Raw genomic sequence first — 25,864 nt, 5'->3', positions numbered from 1 at the left:
CATTACATCCACATTGCTGATGCTTATTTATCAAATATCTCATTGTGTAAATATTTTGTGTAAGCACCAATTGTCAACCCTATGATAACGCCGCAATATCGTCATCGATGTATTTGGTAAAAAATATTGTGATATTTGATTGTCATCATATCACCCAGCTCTACTTTCTCATAGGTAGTGCTGCTACCAGTGCATCTGCCTTCACCTTTTTAAAAAGCAACAGGCAACAAATACCAACAATATAAAGCAATATAAACAATACCATTGCATTTATATATGCATATATAACATACTATTGAAAAGTATTGATAGATAGATAGATAGATAGCACTGAGATTGACTGGTAAACCAAAACAAACAGGCAGACAGACGATGTAGGAGGACTGACTAACTCATCTGATGTGAGCTGTAATTAGAAGATGCTCACTCGCCATTCTTCTGGGCCGCACAAACTGCCTACCTGATGCATGTCTGAAAACCTGACTCTACTTGACTGAAGACAAAGTTTAGGTTTATGTCTAAGACATCCCTGGAACGATGTAGTTTTGACCTGATGCGATCACGTCATAATCAGATTATTCTTGCCTCTAACAGCTACCACATCACTGAATTTGAGTCAGTGATAACAGGTCAGGACTATTTTATAGTATATCAGCCTCCAACTCTTTAGAGGTGTACCATGAGGTCAGTGAGAAGACACTGAGATGTCCTCAAGATACTAAAGTACATTTCTTTCTATTTGAAAACTTCATCATTCTAAGTTATTTTTACATTTACTGTATATCAGTATTTGATATATATATTTATTCCTCTTCTGTAATTCTGTTTCTAATCATTTTCTGGCACTGCATTAAGCACTCACTGGAAATGTGACTTACAAAAACAGAGGTTATTGCACTTTATGCCACACACAAACCTGCACACGCACACTAGCAAAATTACACTACATAATGATTTTCCGCGTACGTGCCTGTCATTTTAAATGTTTGCGTAAGGAAGGCTGGCTCTTAAACAAACTACGGCCAGGGCAGATGCTCTCACCTGAGGCACTGCTGTAAAGTATGTGTAGTGTTTGTGAAGTAGCTGCTGATCAGTGTTGATATACATCACAAGACGGGATTAAAATATAAATATAATATAAAATATCACCAGAAATCCCATGAAAAGACCAAAGTCATAAGTGAATTGATTCTACTTGCCTGCGCAGCCAAAGCCAGATGTAGCATATTTTTCTGTGCCATAGACCTCCACTGTTGTCAAAAAGATAATTGAAAACACATCAATGAGCCAAACTGTTGCACTGGGTGACATGTTCCCTCATTAAGCAGAGTAGTTTATTTTGAGTCAGTCCCAAATTCACCATTCTGGTGCCGTAACAAACTTACTAAAGCACCAAATGTGTTTTGAGCCCCCATTGAAAATAGTCCCCAACAATAAAAAAAATAACAAAATTAAAGTACTCATGAAAGGTGAAGATGTACTGTATGTCTTTAGTAGGCACCAATGGACTTTGGGTTGAGTGCCACAGATACTGTAAGGTAGGGCAATTGTTAAGTGGGATTAACACATCATAATATCCTTAAAGAGAAAAGACATGAACAGTATCTATTATGAAATATATATATATAAACTCTTAATTTACTCAGTTCCACTTTCCCAGAATCTGTACACTTGTGATTAATTTTTGTGATTCCAGGCAAGACACTCCTGTTCTGTAGAGCTGCATTGCATTCTGGTCTACTTTGCTGCTGTTGTGAGTGTATAAAGGGGTCTCTCCTTCTCTTCTACAATGAATCTCACACTTCATGATGGCATTTCATTTTGGTCTGTCAGTAGTTTTGGAGTGTGTCTTTAAACATTTGCCAGTGGATGGTATGATTACTCACTGATGGAGGTGTTGTTTACTCATTATGTTGGGACCTGCAATCAACAAAGCTTATTTTTCCAAATGCATTTGGAGCCTCACACAGAAGCCCAGTGTGTTTGTGCTTAAGGATTATGTTTGTATTTAAGCCATCCACACCCCCTGCACAAGTTCAAATTAAGCTCATCGTGGAGCTGCTAACTAGTCCCCAACTGTGAGAAACCACAGGTGTCACTAAATGGACCAGGACTATCACTTTAATATTAAATATCACCACTCTTCTGCACTTTAGTGAAAAAAGAATCTGATCTTTGAACTTTAAAAACATTTACTTATACATATATAGCCTACATCACACACTTAAAGGGTAACTTCGTTTTTTTTTTTCAACCTGGACCCTATTTTCCTATGTTTTTGTATCTACGTGACTGATGGGAACAACAATCTTTGACATCGGAACAGTATTAAGTGAGAATGCTGCAGTCGGCAGTCAGCAAAACAATCTACAATGTAAGTTAATATGGCAATTGGGCAGCTTCTATATACGTTTACAAAACTGCTTGTTTGCCATTGACAGGCTCAGATTAATATTCTAAGTGTCTGACAACATAATGGAAAGGATTTCTAAGGAGGTCAAACTTTCTGTTAAAGAGTAAGATCCTTTTTTTAAACATAAAAACATCAGCGAAATTGCGTTCGCTAAAGCCACCAGACTCCATGTAAATAAACAGTAATTTAAGCATCATAAAATACACTTCATTCAAAGTGAACAGAAACAAAACAAAACTATGAAAAGCTGTTTTGGGTTGTCTTTCTACTTTTTTGACAATCTCAACTCTAATTTTGGTTGAAATAAACACATAGTTTACCAATTTACATGTGAAAATATGTTAGCTCTATACACTCTAAAAGTATTGCTTTTTTAATGGAGTCTGGTGGGTTTAGTGCTAGCGATCTTAAGGCTGTTTCTGGTTAAACAAACAGGTCTTAAAGAGGTTTTTAAAAGGCCTATCTCTGTAGGGATCCCTTCCATAATGTTGTCAGACACTTATAATAACAATCTGAGCCTGTCAGTGGGAAAATAAAGCACTTTTAGTGGACATAATTGACTATGCACATTTGCCCTAGGATTACATTGCAGCCCGGTCTGCGGCTGCTGGTCACTGCTTTCTCGCTTAATACTGGACCAATGTCAAATATTGTTGTTCCCATCAGTCACTTACACACAAAAACATAGGAAAATAGGGTAGAGATGCACCGATAGACCGGCCGGTGACAAGGACGCACGCACACACGGCCGCGACAGCACAGTCTCTTTTTCCTTTCTCTCAACTTTTCCGCCGTGTGTCGCGCGTACCCGCTCGCGGTGTGACGCGTGTGTCCGCGCTATTCTCGCACATGTAGGGAACCTCGTGAATTAACCTGCAACATGTCAGCTGTTTGGAAATTCTTCAGCGTGTGTGCAGAAGATAACAAGTTTGCAATATGCAACACCTGCAAGGAAGGAGTAGGGCGTGGAGGGACGACACCAAAAACCAAAGTCACATTTTTTTTAGTTGGATACTGGATGTGAAAAGAAGGAAATGGTTCTAACATTGCACTTTAGATGTGTGTGAATTTCCCACACCAGGAGTCATTTATATATTTCTATTTTGTAGTGATCCATTATCTGTTCAAAAAATGTTCTATGTTCTGTGCAAAATGTTCTATTAAAGAAAAGATAGAAAATAAATATTTGTGTGTGCTGTAAAGTGGTTAGAAAAAATGAAATCGGAATCGGCTAAAATAGGTATCGGCTGGTCAAACTCAAAGAAAATCGGAAGCAGCCTAGAAAATTGTAATCGGTGCATCTCTAAAATAGGGTTCAGGTTGAAAAAAGAGTTCAGAGGCTCTTCACCTCAACTTACTTGGAGCTTGTATAAAGATGACAAATATATTTTCTATTTTATTATTTTTACGACTGCATAACTTAAAAGAGTGCAAAAAGAAGAAAGCAGAAGCTCTGTCAGTTTAACTCAGCAATGATCAGCCTAAAGCAAAAAACACCATCTGTCTCTCTCACACACACACACACACACACACACACACACACACACACACACACACACACACACACAGACGGAGCCAAGGAGTTTTGATTCTACAATATTATGTTACAGTTTTTCTTGATTGCTTTGACCTGCTTAAAGAAACTGGGATCCACTCAGTTTTCATCATCACTGTTTCAGCAGAGCAGAAGACACCTCTTGCAAATGTGTTAACCCTTTCTCACTGTGGTAGGAAGAGCATTTAGAGTGTACTGAATGTCACTAGAACCCTCTGTGGAAAAACAATGTTGCTAAGCACTTGATAATGCTGCTGTGTTTTCTTCACTGTAATGCCTAGGGGTCACCTGTCAATCAAATGAATATTTTCTGCCTTTGGATTCTCCGTTGATAAAGTTTCTACAGACGATGCTCTTTTCTTTGTCGGTATAGCCGCGATGGCTAACACTGCTCATGCTACAGTAGCAATGCTCATGCTAGCAACCCAGTTCCAGTGTTGCAAGTTACTTGAAAATGTAATCACTTACGCTACTCATTAACATTACATAGGCTATTACTTTAGCCACTAAAACAAAAATTAATAACTTTACTTGGCTCAACAACAACCAAAGTAATTATTTACATTAGGCTACTCGTTATTTTTGTTACTCAGCCGTCAGCTCTGTCCAAGGTGCATTCAAACTCCTAAGCCTCACACGCACACTTCAAATCATCTGTATTTAACGTGTAGAAATATAAAACAATGTGGTTTTACAAGCCTCAAGCCTACAGTTTGGAGGTGACCATCATCAGCTAGCTTAACGTTACCCTCAGTCTAGTCTTGCATTGCAAGACCTTCCTCCACAGCGGTCAGTGTATCTTTTGGTCATTCGATTTTCATTTCATAAACAGGTATTAAAAAACAAAAATCTAATGGTTATTTGATTTTCGTTTTAAAATACAAAATTTTCCTTTTCCTGGTCAAAAGGTGATGAGAGATATTTAAAAATATGCTTTAATATTCATTTTCTATTTCATATAACAAAAAATAAAATCACTCCAAAATAGAAACAAAAAAAGGCTTTTTCATATTCAGAGACCGGATGTCATTTCCAATGCAACAGCGCCAGTTCACCAGTGTTGCTTTCAGCACAGGCTAAAATGACTTTAATTTAGAGATGGTCCGATACCATTTTTTGCTTCCCGATACCGATTCCGATACCTGAACTTGTGTATCGGCCGATACCGAGTACCGATCCGATACCAGTGTGTCATATATTTTATTATGTTTTAACAGCTGTATACTACTATCCCTGTATGGATGTGATATTATTTCTATCTTTGTTGTCAGTCTGGCTCAGGTTAAACTCTTTGTGAAACATGAACAATGAACGCCCTAGAACTTTCTTTTATTATGCAGTTTGACAATCAGTTATAACGGAAAAACAACAAATAAACTACTTTAACGTAGATTTTCTTTAGGGTTTTATTACGTGGTATCGGATCGGTGTATAAACTTCCCAATACCGATACCAGCGTTTTAGGCAGTATCGGAGCCAATACCCAGTATCGGTATCGGAACATCTCTACTTTAATTTAGGCTTAGGGTTCGGCTTTGGATTCGGATTCGGCCGAACCCTATATATATTTGGCCGAATATATATATAGGGTTCGGCTTCGGATTCTTGATTTATAAGGAGAGTGGGGTATGGTGTCACATTTCTCACAGTGTCTAACATTAACTGAGCACCATACATCACAATGGTATAAATGTCATACCAAATGACAGAAGGAAGTCTTGGGAACATATGTTGTATTCATAACATTTTCATATCTTATCTCATTACGGGTTGTAGACTGTTGAATAGAGAATGAGCACTTGTGACAATTTGCCCCATCGACGGGTAAATTGTCACACTAGATTATCTAAAAATAAGAACACAATTACTTATTTGTGAATATTGATTTTAATTTTTTAATTCCAACCAGAACTGGAAATATAAACAATCATGCCTAGAGAATCTGGAAAAACTATACACATTTCAATCAAAACACATTAAGTGGCAAGACCACTTTACTTTGAACTTTACTTTGAACGTTCTCTGGCTTGCACATAGATTCATGATAACTGAATGGAATGCTGCAGATAACTTGCTTAACTTAACATGAACCTCTGAATTAAACAGATGCCTTGTATTTGACTAATCAGACTAATCTTCAGAGTCACAATTCTGGCACACATACATTGCCTGGCCTAAGGTGCAAGCATCATGGGCCCATTTGTTGCATTTTACACATTTTACCCGTCTCTTTTGGACGACTGTTTGAAAATGGGCTCCCCCCCCTTGCTTCCCTTTCTTTTGAAACAGCTTTTTGCTAGATTGAGCCTTATTCTTTTCTATTTCTAGTTGCTGCTTCACTGGCGTGTCAGTAAGAATTGCTGATTTGCGTTGTTTTCTTCCTTTGCTGGCTGGTCACATGTGACAACTTGCCCCAAAGTCATTGAGACAACTTGCCCCAAACTGACATGTGTGCTAATGTTGGCTTAATCTCAAAGGTTAGCTCAACATAACACTTCAGCTTAAGTATCAAAAGGCATGTTATTGTCTCCTCTATTTTGTGCAAAATAATTATTTTCAACATTCATACCTGACAAAGTTGTATTGCATAAAATTAATTTTTTTTACTTTTTAAGCAGAAAAAAAAAAAGATTGTGCTAACCTCAGATTAGAGCGACCTTGACCACATGTGAACAGGAAGTTGACTATAGAAGAAGAAGTCACACAAAGTGGCTGTTTGAATTTTGAGATAGAGCCTTTAGTGGTGGAGTTATGAACAGTCTGACAACTTACCCTGCTCTCTCTATTCGGCCGAACCCTATATAGTCGGCCGAATATATATAGGGTTCAGCCGAATCCGAAGCAGAACTATATATATATATATATATGTATATATATATGTGTGTGTGTGTGTGTGTGTGTGTGTGTGTATGTGTATGTATGTATGTATATATGTGTATATATATTAGGACTGTCAAAATAACGCGTTAATTTCGATTAATCTGAGAAAAAATAACGCGTTAAAAAAATTAACGCAGATTAATCCATTCCATATTGACGTTTGCACACAGACGAAAATCTGGTGCCACTGATATGTCTGCGCTTCTCTCTGATGCTCTGAAACAGACGTTACAGGAAACGCATACACCGTTGCATGTGACGTTAGTTAACACAATACTCAACAGCAGCTAACGTTAGCCTACCACTAGCTAGTAGCTGGATTAAACACGGTTAAAATGCTGACAGCTAACGCTAAACGGTGTAAAGTTTGACTGTGTTTTACTGTAGAGGATTCAACACCGGTATGTAACAATCTGCAGCTGCCGTCGGAGAAACAACACAGCCAGTGCGTTCACTGAAACTGGTAAACTACAGCCTCGTGGTGCATTTGAAGTTATTGTAAATGTCCTTTTCTGGTTGTTGTTTTTGTCGTTCAACAGCAATTTACTAGTGAAATAAGTTATTGTTATTGTTATACATTATTATTAAATCATTTAATTTTGACCATATGGCCTTAGCAATAAACAAGCCATTCTTTAATGTCACCAACTGTTGTTTAGTACCCTTTTTTTTTCTTTTCTTTTTTTTACTTTCTTAAAAAGTATCGGTTCAGGCACCGTTAATTATGTATGTGATTAATTTCGATTAATTAATCACAAAGATAAAATTTTTTAATCGATTGACAGCCCTAATATATATATAGGGTTCAGCCGAAGCCGAACCCTAAGCCTAATATATTCGACCAAATATATATAGGGTTCGGCCGAATCCGCAGCCAAACCCTATAAATATTCGACCGAATATATATATATAGGGTTCGGCCGAATATATAGGGTAGATAATATAGATAGATAATCTAATATAGATAGATAATCTAGTGTGACAATTTACCCGCCGATGGGGCAAATTGTCACAAGTGCACATTCTCTATTTAACAGTATACAACTCCGTAATGAGATAAGATATGAAAATGTTATGACTACAACATATGTTCCCAAGACTTCCTTCTGTCATTTGGTATGACATTTATACCATTGTGATGTATGGTGCTCAGTAAATGTTAGACACTGTGAGAAATGTGACAACATAACCCACTCTCCCTATAAATCAAGAATCCGAAGCCGAACCCTATATATATTCGACCAAATATATATAGGGTTCGGCCAAATCCGAAGCCGAACTCTACAGCTCTACAGGTTTTAGTTCAACAAGGTTGAACTAAAACCTATAACAATCAATGTCACCTGCAATTACTGAATATTCAAAACCCTTCATTTATCCTCATTCTGACTTTTCCATGCGCTCACAGGGATGCACTAAATCACACACTAGCTTGTTGCACGCATGGCTGGAGCAAGATGCAACTCTGAGCGTCCGGAGCATGTCCTCTGGATAAAGCTGTGTGGGTGAGGGTAATGGGTTGTGAACGGGGAATTGAGCACGCTGGACTCGTCACAATAAGGGTGCCAGCTCACTGGATGAAGGGAGTAAACGGAGAATAACTGCAGAGTAAAGTGAATAGCATACAAACATTGGCATGGAAGCACACACACAAAGTTACATGAGCACAAATGCGAAAGACAGGCAGGCTGTGGAAATAAAGCCTCTACCAGGGGCCATCACCCGTTGTGTGCCTCCCCATGGATTTAGTTAGGACTGATCAGTTTTCCACTTTCTCATAGCACCACTGTCCACATCAATATCTCTTTCTACATAGACGCTGCCGGGAAATCCTGCTTAAAATACGCTCAAGGAAGCAATTATATGTCAACCAATGACAAAGAAAAAAAATAGCAGCAAAAAGATTCCTCCTATTAAGACTTAAAACAAAATCAAACAATATACAGTAAATAATAAAAGCAACAACTGTTTAAAATGTTGTCAGTTCCTCTTCGTTAATTCATTCTCAGATGTTTAATGGTTAACTTGAAGCGTTGCATGACTGCCTTTCCAACGAACAAAAGTTTAATTATTCAAAGAAGACTCCGATCCACACATACAATTCTTGTTCACTGCAATTTTACTATTGATAACATTTAACTGAAAAGTTCTACCAATAAGTTTTGTTCAGCTTCAGTGAATGTGCAACAAACTGCGTCCGAGTAACATCACCTCTCACAGAGTAAACCATCTCATCATCACTAGTAAAAAAAGGAAGACAATCATCCATGTTCCACTAGAAAAAAAAAAAAAAAAAAAAAAAACCCTACCCTGTCTGGCTTTTACGGCTTCCTTCATTAAATAGCTATCCTGAAATTTAATTCTGGCTGCATTAAGAGCTACATTCAGTGTGGTGGGCTGGCAGCCAAGGTTTAGGTTTCACTTCTGCACACAGCTGACAATTATCTGCTTTAGATAGCTGGAACTGAGCTTTGTGTTTGTTCATTGTTATGTGTGATTTTCTTTTGGCATGCACACACTGCCTAGATACATTTTGGAATTTGTAGATGACTGGGAAAACCCAGACTGTGCTCATCCACAAGGAAGTCCGAGAATGTCAAAAGACAAACAACTGGAGAGAGCAGCTGGACATCAGCAAACGAGGAGATTTTCTGACTTGCTATTGTGACACACATCATGAATAAAAGAAGTGCAAAATAAAGCCAGGCCAAAAGGGAGATGATACACCTGAATTAAAGTAATTTCATAATGCAAGCTCTGATTGATGCCACATTTGGTGAGACAGTGGGAAGGGGGTTTCTCTACATGTGTGAAAAATAGAATGTGAACATCTTTATGCCTTGAGGAAATACAGTACTACAAATACATAAATACGTAGCGGGCATATCAAATATGATGGTCTATGATAAATGTATTTATTTATTTTAAGCCGATTTGGCTGGGATTGTCAGAGTTTCAGCAATAGATGATATGTAACTGGAAGCAAAATGAAATGGGTGTAAATAGCATGCCTTCCGTCAATGTAGAGACTTAAAAATACACTTTTATGAGAAAGATATTGTAAGACCACTTATTGAAAGTTTTGTATCAACTTTGATTTAAGGGGTAAACACATGTTATGGATGCTAAAGTAATAGTTTGCATTCACACAAAAATTAGTATTAGTATTAGGGCTGTCAATCGATTAAAAAATGTAATCTAATTAATTACATACTCTGTGATTAATTAATCAAAATTAATCGCATACATAATTATCCTCAGTGACTAAATGTGCGGGCACTGACATTCCCTGCACTCACTGCAGGTCCCATCACTGCTGTATGGATGTGTGATGTTTCTGAGCTCTTGTGGAGCAGCTGGTTTCTGATACAATGCGGCCTTAATGTCTTCTCTGACTGTCCAGCCTTTTCCAATGTAATTCCGCAGAAGTGCCTTTGGAACACGCCTGTGATTCCACACTGCTGTCTGATACATCGACCTAGGAACATGTTGCCTGAAAACCTCTTTAGTCTGGGGGAGTTGTGCCGCTGATGCATTGGTTGTGGATGGCATAACGTATCTCAGCTTATCAAGACAAACCATGAAAAGAGTCTGGATGGCACAAATGTAAAATAAAACTGGAAAATACTGTAGTCTGTAGTGCTTATATCATTGTTGACAGCACTGTGTTGAATTTACTACTGCCCTTACAATAACTTTTCTCTGATAACCAAGAGGCAAAAAGTATAGACAGATATGTTGCTTTGGTTGAGGTGACATTGATTATGAATAAGGCCTAGCTAGCCCTGGGAATCAGGCTAATGAGTTGGCCCTGGTACAGACAGCCCAAAATTAGCCTGAAGGCGGTGGCTCTCTCCTAAATGTCTACAGGGAGTGGCTAATAAGGACAGGACAGTAGGTGAGAGCAGGGACAATAAGTTAACTGTTTCTGGTAAACGCAAAGGCCAGGGCTGATCCCCCAAATCACTTTTTCTGTGACTAATATACTGTTCTACCTTTATTTGCCAGGGGCAGGTTACTTAAGTACATGGTCTGTCTCTCAACACCAGTTTGTTTCACCTGGCTGATTCATTTACAGATGTTCGTACCTTGGAAGTGGCCAGGGCTATCAGGCTGCTTATGGTGGAAAGCCAGAGTTGGAATTGTGTCTTGCTTTTGGCTTTCATTTTTTTCAGTGAGGCAGGAGTGCTCATTTTCTCTTAAGATAATAAAAAACAGATTTACTATTTATCCAGATTCAACTTTTCATGCAATAAAGCAGTGCTCGAATTACGTGGGAGTCAGAGGGAGCCGAGCTCCCATAGAGTGAGGACTGGCTCCCATGACAGCAACAAAGTCAAAAATCTGAGGGGGTCTCTCATATCTGAAGGTGTCTGCCATATGTGGCATTGTAATTTAATCTTAAACAACGCTCATTATCCATCCCTGTGCAGTCTCTTACCATTAAAGACGTTAAATTAAAATATAAAATATAGGCTACTACGGGACGTAGACCTGAGCCTACCCTACGCTCATGAACGCAGCATGACTGCACTTCACCACCACACCACTAGGCTATGTGAGCAAACCGCATACAATCGATTGGACAGCACTCGCAAGTCCGAAGAAGTCACCTTGCTTTTAGCTTAATGTGCTTTTGAGGTAAATACCACCAATACATCTTAAATAAATAAATCTGTAGCTATCCTCTGCCATTCAGAGCTCTGGAAAAGTTCCCAGATATTTTTGAAACACCTGTCAGCAATACAATGCAATCTCTGATGGCGGACTATTCAGTGAATAGGCTACCCGACAACATCTCAGTGCAAATTCCAAAATTGTTCGTCTATTTATTTCCACGGTTCAACACACGAGACGACTGAACACCCAGGTGTTATTATCACTACATGTACATTATAAGACTAGAACATAGTTTGGCTGTGCAATGGCTTTATTCATTTCTGTCAGTTAGTGCATTTCCCCTGTGTATAAGTTAAACACTACATGCATTATTGTGTTTGACACTGAGGATATCTGAGACGGTGGTCTGGTTCAAATGAGTTACGTTTTATTTCATTGTGAAAGTGAGAATGACACTCAGATCGTTTTGTCTATTTCTTTGTATTGCGAAATTGAAAAATTAATTAAAAGGAATCCATTTCTGTAGTAAAAAAAATCTCTCTGTCTGTCGTGTGCGTGTGTCAAGTTATAGCCTAGGCCTACCGTGCGCATATACTGCGCAAAAGCGCCACTCGCGCCTAGACTATTTAATTGTATAGCCTTGTTAGGCTATGTGCAGGGTGTGCCAACTTTTTTTTTATGAGATAGAGAGACCCCCTTAAAGACAAAAAGATAATTCGAGCACTGCAATAAAGGGTATATAACAGTGAACCACCATGACTGCTTTTTTTTTCATAAATTGCCTTTTATTTATTTTGTCTCTTTCCCAGATGTTACCAGAGGTTATACATTGGCACTATTTATTCCTGGGAAACAGCGTAAGGGCAGATGAGTGATTGATGATTCTCAGTGCTGAATAGTACCAATGCTCTGTGTTTAAAGGATTACACGGTGAGGACTCAATATAATATGTTTTGCACATGTGCCACACAAGCCAAAAGAGGTTGGCAAGCAAATGCTGATTTAGACCAGATTTACTGAGAATAGGAGACATGTCAAGGGTAAGCAATGAGAGTGATTTATTACCAGAGAATCAGTAACACGTCCCATGTCATTAATTCATATTTTAAGATTTCTCCGTTTGAACATTGGTGGAAACATTTGGGATAATGTAAGTACATATAACTATAGTCGTTTATAGACATTTTAATGCAGAAATATTACATCTTTAAACAATAGCCTAGGACAGTGGTTCCCAACCTGGGGTCCGGGGACCCCTCAGGGGGGCGGCAAAGATCACAGGGGGGGCGCAAGTCTTTATCTGGTTTGAGGTTGAGGTAAAAAATAATATGTGCACGGCATCACTATTTTATGAATGAAACATGGCGGAGAAACGTAAAAGTGCTGATAACTGCTCTCTATCAAAAGAGAAAGTAAGGCTCTATCTCGAGGGTTACCTCCACTTTGGTGTCGGGGGGGGGGGCTCAGCGTTTCTTAGACATAAGTAGGGGGGGGGCGCCAAGGAAAAAAGGTTGGGAACCACTGGCCTAGGAAATTGCTATTGGATGACACCACTGTATCAGCCTTGTTTGAAAGCATTACATCCCCTGTAGTCTCGCTTTGCCAGACCTTCCTCCACAGCACTGCGGAGGAGGGTCTGGTTAGTCCACAGCATTCCGGGATGGGAGAAAAATGTGCTCTGGTTTATTGGTATTTCTTTAAACTAGTGCTGTCAAACGATTAAAATATTTAATTAATTTAATGTCATAGTTAACTCGCAATTAATCAAACATTTTTATCTATTCTAAATGTCCCTAGATTTCTTTTTGTCCAATAATTTTTTCTCATTTTAATGCTCTTAACATGGAAAAGTAGATCGGCTTGCTTTGTGCTTTTGTCACCTGGCTTTGACGAGGGGGCGGAGAATTCGGAAAACTGTATGCTTGGTATCAAGTGGTATTTCAGACTGGACGTGCTGCGATGGTAGCTCAGTTCACAACGACAAAACACACAGATCACTTTGGTCTTGTCAATGGAACCATTTGGCAACTTTTTAAAGAAGTTAAAGAATCTTATTGGCATCCATTTCGGCGTGTCGCGCTCACCATCCACTCAAAACGTAACGTTAGCCTATTACTCTTTGGCCGGCTCGCAAGCCCAAACAAGTGTGTGCGGCGTGCCTGTTGTTTTGTTTCCGGTGTAGCTAGATCCGGTGTGGTGTTGTAGTTTTTCTAACGTTACTAGTTGTTGCAACAGCATGTGAAAAAAACTACAAAGTTTGCTATGCCAAAAAGAACGTTAATCTCGCGATAAAAAAATTGACGCCGTTAAAATGGGTTTGCGTTAACGCCGTTAATAACGTGTTTAACTGACAGCACTACTTTAAACCAATCACAATCGTCATGGGCGGCGCTAAGCGGTAGATCCTAAATCGGATCTGCTAGAATGGTCGACGTAGTTAGGTTTAGGCATGGGGAGTGGGGATTGGTTAGGGTTAGGCCAAGAATACCAGGGTAAGGGTAATCGGAGGCAGAATAAGGCGGGCCACGAGGCACGTCCTGTGATGTCGACATGTCTAGCGAATCCGATCTAGCATCTACCGCGCTAAGCTCGGCACAGAGCCGCTGCAAAATAGCTTCAGGAAGGAACTTGTTTTGGTGGAATGTGTACGTTCAAAATTTATTTTAGTGGTGTGAGAGAAAACTCAGATTGAACAGATAGTCTAGCTAGCTGTCTCAATTTACATTTACAACATTGTGTGACATGCATTTGTATGAATTGGAGCCCATATTTTTACGTTTGCTTCGCTAATGGATAACTTAATGCAGCTACACTCTTACAACACAAGGCAAAGAGTAGAAAGCTATTAAAAAGCTTAAAAACACCTTATCAGATGTTTACTGCACTTGCCAGATGATTTCTACAACTTTAAAACAATATTTGCCTGTCAATCTACTTCTACTTAGGACATTATGCGCTTTTTACAACTTTTCACTATCTTTTTTTGATACCTCTCTTTATCTCTTTATCGCTTTATCTCTTGCGCACACACTACAATCTACAGTGTATCAGCAGTTATCTCACTGTTGTGCAGTGCTATTACAATAGTTTACGGTCAATTAAAAGCTTAATCAATTGAAAAGCCACCAGATATACAGCAGCAGCCTACCCCGGCTGAAGTGCATTTGCATCAATAGATGGCGAGTGGATGTGTGTGTGTGCATGAGCATCTGTGTGGAAACACTAATAAGTGACTGTATGCGGTTCATGTTCCTAATAAACAAACTATACTGTAATAAAGTAACAAGGACGGAGAAATTGCAGCACGTCAGCACTGAAATGTCAGCAATCAGTTCACTGTGTTCGGGTTAATTAAACAACAGTAGACCTTTTCATGTGTCTGGACAGCCAGCAAACATTTTTTTGAGACATTGACGCAAAACAAACTCTTCAAACTAATCTTTCCGTGGAAGTCTCAGCAGGTCAACAGACCCAGCAATGACTAGGCAGATGTCCCTGGTCTTTTTGTATCCACTGCTGATACAGAGACCCTAAATCACGCCATTGTATCAATCAAACTGGATTATTGTAATGTTTTGCTGTCAGGCCTGCCATGTGCTAGTACTAGAAGTCTTCAAATGGTTTGTCTAGTACGCTGCAGCTAGAATCCTAACTACAACTTAAAATTGACAATATTTTTCCAGTTTTAGCTTCCCTTCATAAGCTCCCTATCCATCACAGATCAGACTTTAAGGTGCTCCTGATGACAAACAAAATTGTACATCGGTACGCCCCTTTCTATGTGTCTGATCTCCTTAAACCTTATACTCCAATCACACTCTCAGAATATAGGCCTCCTTCCTCTGGAATAACCTCCCTATGGATATCAGACACTCAGATTCTGCTGAGGCCTTTAAGTACAAACAAAAAATGTATTTTTTTGCCTTAAAGTTGCAATATGTAATACTGACAGCTAGTGTTTAAAATAGTTACTGCAGTACAAATTCAAAATACTGGAGAGAGTCGTCTCACCCGCCCCCTCCTCCCCAGACTCGAAGTTCACGGAGGTTGCCAGGCTGAGACCGCAGCATCCGTTGCTAGACACTTAGCTCACATAGCCAGACATTACTTCACAGCACAGCGGAGTAGCACGCACTTTTTCGGCTTAGAATTATGGTAGGAACCGCTAAAAACACAACAACCTCGCTGTCCTCTCCACCCGACGACAGACACACTTCCTCGGCTTTACAGCAACAATCACTAAATACACTGCAAACTCACGGTCCTCTCTTTCCGATTTACAGCCCCCCTTGGCTTAAAGTAACTCACCGTTATAGCCTACACGTTGTAAACAGCCGTGGGCTGCTTGCCTGGTCCTCCGGTAACATTAGCAGTTAGCAGGGTTAGCATGGCGGCGTTAGCCAGGACCAGTCGGGATCACTTTACTGGCTGAGTCTCAATTGTTTTTGCGAGTAACCAACTCGGGTACTCTAGCTATATAATTCAATGTGAGTACACGAATGTTGAAATGACATAAGATGCCCGTCCCTTGTAGCCGTGATAAATTACCCTGAAGGTAATGCTTAGCTACCTGTTCAGGAGAGAATTAGCCAACTCGGCGTCCTTTTGGGCTCTAAGCTGTCTCCATCTTTCAAATACATCTCCAATATTTACCCGGGGTTTGTTGCGTCTCTTGTCACGCACAACTTTTAAATCGTTAAAGTCTACATTGATGTTAAAATGTATCAGCCGGTCTGAAATGTTTTGCCGGTCTTTCGCTGTACGTTTTGTTGGTAAATGAGTCACACACACGTCTCGTCTTCATATCAAAAACAAGGAAATGATCAACCCGTTCTCACTCCCGATTGGTCATTGGCTCACAGAGTGCACGTGGGACTGCTGTGATTGGTTGAAGTCGCGGGAAACTTCAGGTTATTGGTCAAATGTGCGGAAAAGTTGTGGTGATTGGTCAAAATTGCGAGTCGCACCAAATTCGCAGTGATTGGTTGAATTTGCGTGAATTGGCGTGATCGCGACATTGCGAAATCCTGGGGGGACTGATTGTTGTCAGAAAAGGTAATATTTCAACTTAGCATGTTTCCTAAATATCTGATGACACACTGGGGTCATTTTTGGATTTATTACAGTAAATATATTACATGTTGGACCTTTAAAGCTATAGTGCGTAGTTTCTGTCACCCCCATGAGGAATTCTAAGTAATAACAACAACACTGTCGGCGCGTCGACATGATACAAGCCTTCCGTGATCGCGCACCGTTCGCAGTTGCTAGTAGCCAAGGAGGACACGGAGGATTACAAAAACATGATGGACTCTTCAGAAGAGGTAATTATCTTCACTCGAGCTTCTGTGCGGGAAAGTCACCAGACGACACAATCTTCTGAACATAGCCATACTGAGAAATACAGAGAGAGTTGTGTGGAGCTGATAGTCTTGATTAGCTTTGTAGCAACTCATTTGGCAATGGCTTGAATGTAACGGATGTTCATTAATATCAAAAAGTTACGCACTAAAGCTTTAACTTTCAATTAATTGCTTATTCTTAATGATCAGGCTGACTGGTCAGTCTCGATGTATGATTTAAGTCAAGTAGTTATAGTCCTAGTTTGTCCTGCCGACAAGAATAATGTAAACAGCTGAAAGCCACTGCATCTGAAAAATATCTGCTGCTTGTGTCCCACACAGCTGTGGGCCTCTCTCTCTCTCTCTCTCTCTCTCTCTCTCTCTCTCTCTCTCTCTCTCTCTGTGCTTGTTTCATTCTCCTATCTGTGTGAATGATGTGCTTCAGTTTCGCCACTTGTGTTTGTGTAGTCTGTCCTCTTTCATGGCTCCATGATGGTGAGGAGGTGTTGCGCAGTGGTGTAGTCTATGTGATACGCAGGTATACGCAGTATACCCACTAAGAAAGCTCCAGGATTTCCATATACCCACTTAAAAATGCCCAATGGCACGCAACAACATACTTTCCATTATATTTTTGATATATTTTGAATTGTCATCTGTGTTTTTCTTCTTCGCATAGGCTAAATAAAGGTATTTCCACCGTAAATTGGTGCATAAAAGTGCATCCGAATACAGGAAATGAAGCCGTTGATGCTCAAAACTTCCTTGGGGGAGGACCCCCTCCCCACACACATACACACCACCAAAAGGCAGATTCTGGCCTATATATATATATATATATATACAGTGCAATATACCCACTACAATACATTAGACTACACCACTGGTGTTGCAGCTCAGGCTCTAGCTGTTTGTAGACACCTGGAAGCTAACATGACATCCTGCCGGATCCAATTTCTGCATATATTTTTACATTCTATGTATATTTTTTGTTATTTGCATTGTCTATATGTAACTTTTATTATGCTGCCTTTTCAACTATTACATCACATCTGCTTCATTGTTTACCCATCCATACTCTCCACCAGCCACACCTGTCATAAAGCAAATGATAAGGCCTAAAGCTCAGCTAACGTTTAAGCACTTATTCTACTCAATATAAATACAAAACTCAATCTGTCTTTATTTATGCAAGTTCTCTGCCTGTAGCCCATTAACTTCTGCTCCTGTGCACTAATTAACCTTTTCTTCATTGAAAAAAGCTAACCTTAATACACTCCTATAAAAATGTCTAGAATATGTCCGCACACTATATTCTGTCTTGGCAAGTGTACATTTATACTTTTGTGGTTGAAAGAAAATAACAAAACGTAGCATTACAAGTGGTAAAATCAGGGACATCTGCTAATCCATTTAAACTCTATGACAAATGGTAGTAATTGGACCTATGAAAGAGTCAAATAGTGAATGCTAATTACAGAAGATTAAGCAAGCAGAAGGATGGAAACAAGATTGATTCACCAGTCAAATAACCTGCTGCCATATCAGTGTCAATAAATACATGTGACACTGACGATTAAAAAGATGCACTCTTGGTTGGCGATAATAGGCTACACAGTCAACTGTCTCTTGCAAGAGAAAACAGTAATTCCAATTTTCACTTCTTTGAATTGTAGTTTACTTAGCCTTATTATATTGTCATTATCTGAACAGTAGCCTATAGCGGTGTGTCTCAGTAAAAAAAAAAAAAAAACTTTTGCATCCTACAAATTGAAATTCCTCTCATAAAATATTTCCTTGTACTTTTCTTTCTTCTGTCTTGTCAAACTCTGTCAACTTTTCAAAAAAACAATTCATGTAACCTGCTCACCTGTGCCGGGCTCTTCGTCTCCGTCTCTCCGATCCACGCGCCCCAGACCGAGCTGGTCTCTCTCATATTCCAGCCGGAAAGAAGAGAGGGAAAGAAAAGAAAAAGTGCCGCGGACTCGGGGAGTAGGCTATGATCTGCACGAGCAGCAGATGGGTGACAGTCCGCCTCGTGCCATAGAGAGAGAGAGAGAGAGAGAGAGAGAGAGAGAGAGAGAGAGAGAGAGAGGTGATCGATGCTGCCATCGTGTGGCCTTAATGCAATGAGGCAGAGGAGATGCAGTTCGAATGCCTGACACACTGGCCCAAAATATATAAATAAATAAATGTAAAAATAAATGTTAATTGTTCAATTTCCACAACAAAGCCATATGATCTACTTTGTGGGATTCAGGCGGAACTGCCTCTGAAAAACTATCTGCTGTTTGTGTCCCACACAGCTGTGTGCCGATCTCTCTCTCTCAGTGTTGAACTGAAACCAAAACCACACATAACTAACTTGTTCGTGGTGTTTTATTTCGAAAACAATGATTCTTTGATTTTATACATAAGAAGACATGACAGTAAAGGCTCATGCACCATTTCTTTTGGACAGGTTCGTAGGTTTACATAAAAAGACAAAAACATTATTTGAAAACTTAAACAGACTCGAATGCCTTCAGCTGAAAACGACAAAAGAGCGGTCAGAGAGTGTGGCTGGTGCCTAGCAACGGTTGCTAAGCTGCACCCTGCTGGGGGCGGGGCTTAGCTGGAACGTCCCTTGATCTGACCTCAGGTTCGATAATGCCTTTCATCCATTATATGCCTTTCATGAATGACATCATGACATTTTGCCTATAAGACAGCTTCAGACATTAGGGAAAATCATTCTATACTATGGTTTACTCTACATCGGTTTACTTTTATCTGCTCAAAAAGCTTCTGACAAACCTGTACCTGTAAAACAAGACAAGACATTCAGAAAACGCAGCCTATCTAAAACAATCACCATGACTGAAATGGAAAGTTCCCAGACAGAGGAGACATCGAAGATCAGAGTGGAAGATGTTCGTCCAGTGGTTGAGTCCTTTTTCAAAAGGATGACTTTGGAACAGCAGAGATTGTTGATGCAAGATGCACCTGATGATGCCACATCAACATTGTTGGCGGAGATGATTTTGGACCTAATATCACTAGTTTCTAAATCCATTTTGACAACTCTGCAGAATAAATGCAGCCAAATAATCTCTGAGGAGTGTGTTCGGTCCAGTCTGGGTGACACACTTCTTCTGACTTTTGCTGAAATTCTTCAAGTAAAGGACCCAGTCCACTGTGACAGCTCAAAGAACTTAAACAACATGTTTGTTACAGAGGTTGCACAAAGCATTTACTCTGCTGTCACAAATAGTGTGGACACTTTGGAACCTGTCTTTAGTGAGCGTGTGACTCCCCCTCACAGACTTAATGTAATGGTACGACATGCCTTTAATATGTTGAAAGCATTCGTGGGCAAGATGAAAGATGTTTTGTGCTCATGTCGACCACGTAAACCACGAACAAGACAGGACATCTCCATAGAGAAGGCCGCTGATGGACAACAAGAGATGGACGATCAAGAGGAGGCAGATACTGATCGCTACCAGTCAGCAGCCAGATCTGTGGAATCAAAAACCCCGGACACGGTCTCCCGAGCATCAGAGCACTTTGTGAGTGTAACAACCACAGCTGTGAGGGAAATAATTACAAATGAGGTCAGTGGACTCACAGAACCTCTACTGCAAGAAATGACCGACTCGGAGTATGAGCAGCTGCGATCTGACACCTCACGGGAGATTCAAATTATTTCAGATGACATTACTCAGTTAATTGTTCAGGAGGTTAACAGTCTGGAAGAGCAATATGCTGCAAGTATTAGTCCAGAGCCCACAGAGACAAGTACCAGCCCAGAACCAACAGAGACAAGTACCAGCCCAGAGCCCACAGAGACAAGTACCAGCCCAGAGCCCACAGAGACAAGTACCAGCCCAGAGCCCACAGAGACAAGTGATACCCCAGAAACCACAGGGATTTGTTTCACCCCTGAAGCCAGAGGGACATGTATCACCCCAGAATCCAGAGAGAAACTGTCCTTAAAAGGAGTGGGGAGCAAGATAAAAATCTTTTTTGCCACGCAGTTTGCCAAACTGTCAATACATTGCATGGCGACTCAACTAGACAACCAATTCCACCCCGACTCCAAAGTTAAAAGTGAGAAGTCAGTGCAGTCCTTTGTGACTGATGTTGATTCTCTGTTTTCAAAAGATGGTGTAAAACAACAAGTTGGAAGTGAGGTTGTTTATAGTAAATTGCAGGATATTTCCAACGGTAAAGACCAGGTGTTCAAAGAAGAGCTTACTGGTCTCCTCTACAGTTACGTCTCTGAGGAGAGGATTCCAGAGACTGTCCCAGGATCAAATGAAAGGACACTGTCTGCTTCCCCATCCCGTGATACAGTGTATGGTGAAATACATTGTAAAGTGTGGCGTTACCTTGGACTGATGAAGTGGTGGCTGTGCACACGGGCTGACACCCACAGTGACAAGATGAAAAAGGCTTTCAAGAATACTGAGTCACTATCACCCACCGCTACACCGACACCCTCACCCTCACCCTCACCTACACCTACACCCAAACCTACACCTACGCATACGCCCAGACCTACACCTACGCATACGCCCAAACCTACACCTACGCATACGCCTACGTCCAAGTCTACACCTACACCCAAACCTACACCTAAAGTCACAGTATCTGAGGAGGCAGCTGCCAGACCTGTGCAGAATTCAACAGCACAGGCAGAGAAAAATAAAATTTCCATCAGACTACTTGTGCAGAAGTTGGTTTTGCGGACCTTTAACAAAGCTAAGGTGAACACAACAATTGGAAATTCAAAAACCATCATTGAGCGCCTGTTCAAAAAGATATGGGCTGAAGTCGAGGGAGAAGATTTTCAAATCACCAATGACACTTACAAACACCTCAGCAAGGCCATTTTAAAGGACATGTGCAAGAAGTGGGGCTGTGCACAGGACGTGCTGGTTTCAATGAATCTAGACGAACCAGCAGTTGACAAATGTATTGTCTCCTTCTTCAAAGACCACCTGATGAAACCAAGGAAGCGAAGCGCCATCAAAAGATTCTTCTCCGCCATTTCAAAGTTTAGCCAGGGACTCTTTATTGATTGGCCTCTGTTGTGAGGATTGTCTTTGTAGGGCAGAGACCAGTGAATGGCCTCTGTAGGACGGAGACCAGTGATTGGCCTCTGTAGGACAGAGGACCAGTGAATGGCCTCTGTAGGACGGAGACCAGTGAATGGGCTCTGTAGGACGAGAGACCAGTGATTGGCCTCTGTAGGACGGAGACCAGTGATTGGCCTCTGTAGGACGGAGACCAGTGATTGGGCTCTGTAGGAGGGAGACCAGTGATTGGCCTCTGTAGGACGGAGACCAGTGATTGGCCTCTGTAGGACGGAGACCAGTGATTGGCCTCTGTAGGACGGAGACCAGTGATTGGCCTGCCTCTGAGCTCTCCAGGCCACCTTATCATGCATTCCATTTGTACTTGGAACTCAGATTTTCCGAGGTCAAAGTCAGAAACACGCCCCCTGACCCCGGGTTTCAGAACTCGGAACTCGGGCAACCACTGAGTACCCCGAGCTAAAAATCCAACATGGCTGCTCTTTGTGAGTTTGTGTGATGTCTACTTGGGTGGCGTGGGTTTTACTCCGGGTGCTCCGGTTTCTTCCCACTTTCATTTAAACCATGCAGCAATTGGGCATTTTTAATATCTCCCTACAGCTTGGTTTCATGTTTTACAATAAACAACACAATTTAAAAAATAAAAATCTGCTTATCTCTCTTATCATTTGCTGTAAATATTCAACTCGTGCAGAAGTTCTGCCTATTGAATTTCACCCAGGTCAAAGAAAATACAAAAAAAAACGTGTTTTTTTTCATGTGAAAACCAGCTGTTCTGGCATCAAAGTTATGGTCATGACCAAAAATAGTTAGTAGATAGAATAGGGTTAGGGCTGTTAAGATAAGATATGATTACAATACTCAGTTGCATTACTAAATTCATTTTAACCTAACCAATTTACCGTCTAGAGCTCCCTTTCTCCAATATTATGATTTTGTTGTGAGAAAGTGACTTTGACAATAACATTAAAAGAAAAATTCTGTTTACATTTGAGAGTTTTATACACCAGTTTCAAAATATAACATTCTATAAAATATTTGCAGTGTCAGTCTCCCTACTGTATGTGCACCCTACTGATAAAATTAAACAGATACAAAAATCAAAGCTGTTATAGCATTATACTATATATATATATATATATATATGGGACCATTGTGTATAATAAGTACATTTAATTTGATACTTCATTTTTTTCTGATAATACCAATGTACATTTTCTTAAGTCTGAATCAAGGTTTTTACAATTGGGGTATTACCAAATTTAATAATCCTGTTATCCATTATTGATATAAAGAACCAGTATGGTAGCTTTACAAGAGACAGTGAAAAATGAATGAATACATGTGCTATGCTATACAATAATAATATCTAAGTTGTGGCACGGCTGCAACCGTGACAATACTTTCCTGCAGATATTTTCAAATGACTTTTACCTGATAAGTGATAAATTCTCAAATATTCCTGACATTTAGATGAACTAAATCACGTCCACCAACAAAAACCTACACAGATGATATATGATATGCTGATATCAATGTCTATGTCAATGTAGTATCCTGCATCAATGTCGGTCCTAAACAGGTTTACAAAACAGACTATCCATTTCCATTAGGTGTGAGACCAAATATATAAATTATAGGAAAACATGAAGTATATTCTGTATGCCTTACTTGACATGCATCAAATAAGATGATCTCATATGCATGTATTATTTAGTCCAGTTTGCTTAATTTTTCAAACTTTAAAAATTAAACTATAGCCCATACTTGTCATTTTCATCAACACAAAAGAATTCCAGATTTTTGTTCTGCACTCAGCACGGGCTGAGATAGTCACTGCTACATCCTGCAAACGACGCCCATCCAGATAAAATACAGTTTATAGGGAGTCAGTGGCGCAAAAAGTGGGTATGCGCTATATGCGGTGTATAGGGGCGCAGCACCATGGGGGGCGCCAAAGCGATGGTAAAAAAAAATAAAAATAAAATTAATTCTTTTTTTGGGGTATTTTATATATGTAGCTGCTGTTGTGCGTTTCTAAATCATTTCTGCATTCCCACAATGTTATATAACATTTTATAGGACTAACAGAATAGACTAGGCGCCCTGTCTCATAAGATTCCATCATAGAATGTTGACATAGAAGAGGGGGGAGGGGGGGAGCGCCGTGAGCACAGAGCAAGCAGGTACCAGTAGTGAAGTAGAGTAGTATGGAAAAAGAACAAAGCAAAACAGCTGTTGGGGATAAACATAGAAAAAGAAAGAAGGAGAAAGGAGATAACATGTCAAGGGATGTGACAGCAGTTAAATAAGTGGATGGTGAGAGGCAACAGGTAGGATTTAAAGTGTGACGTCTGTGCTTGGAGGCTCGCAAATATTCATGTTAACAGACTAGCTAGCGTTTGCTAACACTGGGAATGTAGTAGCCAAATGGGGGTTTACAGCTAGCTTAGAATATGCAAAAACCGAGGTTGCTGAGCTGAAAACTGGTAAATATAAGGTAGCATGTACAATAAATGACAATAATCTGGAAAACATAACTAATGCAATAACTCTGGTTTACCATGGAATCATGCATAGATTTGCTACCAAACTTGGAGGCTTGCAAATATCCATGTTAACAGTCGTGTTTGCTAGCTTAATGCAAACCAATGTTGCTGATAGCTACATTTAGATTTTGGTTAAACCCTATGGTACCAATTCCATGCATGACATATCTCAATTTTATTAAGGTCAAATAACAACTGGTAAAATATAAGGTAGCATGCACAATAAATGACAAGAAGAAAAATAAATAAATATGAAGAAAACATATATATTTAAAATACAAAATCTGAATGTAATTTCAACAGCAGCACAACCTTACTGCATAATAGTTGTCTTATCTGATGCCATCACTAGGCTGATTTAAGAATTGAATTGAGGCTGCTATATTTAACAGTGAGTTCATTTCATTCAGGTGTTCAGGAAAGACAGGGGGAGGCAACAGGTAGGTCTAACATTAGGTGGAAGTGTACGGGGAGCCACTTGATACCAACAGATTAATTTCTTAATATTATTAATATGGAAAAACTAATGAAAAATCTATTACATAATGTTTGTTTGACAATATGTCATAGTGGAGAAGAACACAGGCAAGGAGTGAATGAGACAGACATGAGGTCGGCGATGGCATCAGGTAGAGATGAGACCAGTGATGACATCAGGTAGGAGTTCTATTAGTTAGACCACACAAAACTAAATGTCCAGTATGGTTTGAACTTCTGTTGACCAACCTATTCACTGTGTCCTTTTTTGGGGAAAAATAGTGCAGACAGAGATGGAAAGCCACTCACCACTCAAATCACATCAACTAGGAGTTGCTGATTTTTTTTGGCTGCCAAGGGCAACCAGGTGACCGTTAACGTCGCTGATGTACTTTGAAAGATAAACCTTTATTATTTAAAGCCCATGCATGATGATGTCTGGCACACTTTTTTTTGGGGGGGGGGAGGAGGCGCCAAAATTGTTGCTGCATACCCCTCTGACACTGGGTAGTTGCGCCCCTGTAGGGAGTCCTATTTCTGCTGCTGCATCTATTTTGAAGCTTTCTTTTTATAACCTGTCGTGAGTCTGACGCAGAAGATTTGATGCATTTTAGAGGGATAAAGTCAGCCCAATTGTATGAGGATATTTGATACAATCTTGGTGTTGAGTGCAAATGTGAATTGTCCATATCCAGATGTCATCTGGGTGCAAGAGGCATTGTAATGTAAGGTGTAAAGAGGACACTATGTTTGTCAGTTTAGTTGGTTATTATTCATCATTTGAATCATGTATAATGTATACTCTTTATTATGCTCCTCCTATGAATTTATTTTTACCAGGCAGTTGCATAATCAAAGCCTCAAATTTCAACTGACACACAGATAATGGTAATGAAAGGGTTTGGTAAAATAAGTCTTAATTGGTGAAATGGTGTTTTGAAAATTCA

At 39.9% G+C, this 25,864-nt stretch overlaps 1 protein-coding gene across 1 annotated transcript in view; it reads right to left on the bottom strand.

Annotated features, from left to right (window-relative positions):
• Positions 1-18,795, bottom strand: part of LOC144531313 (5-hydroxytryptamine receptor 4) — a 75,339-nt gene extending 56,544 nt beyond the window's left edge. The window contains exon 1 of the mRNA XM_078271382.1: positions 18,681-18,795. The gene's annotated coding sequence lies outside the window, so the exon portion shown is untranslated. The remainder of the gene's footprint in view (positions 1-18,680) is intronic.
• Positions 18,796-25,864: the final 7,069 nt, after the last annotated feature.

This window comes from Sander vitreus, chromosome 16 (genome assembly GCF_031162955.1).
Source record: "Sander vitreus isolate 19-12246 chromosome 16, sanVit1, whole genome shotgun sequence".
In the NCBI taxonomy this organism is placed as follows: Eukaryota; Metazoa; Chordata; class Actinopteri; order Perciformes; family Percidae; genus Sander; species Sander vitreus.
Note: the sequence above shows the minus strand (reverse complement) of the source record. Positions and strands in the feature narration are given on the sequence as shown.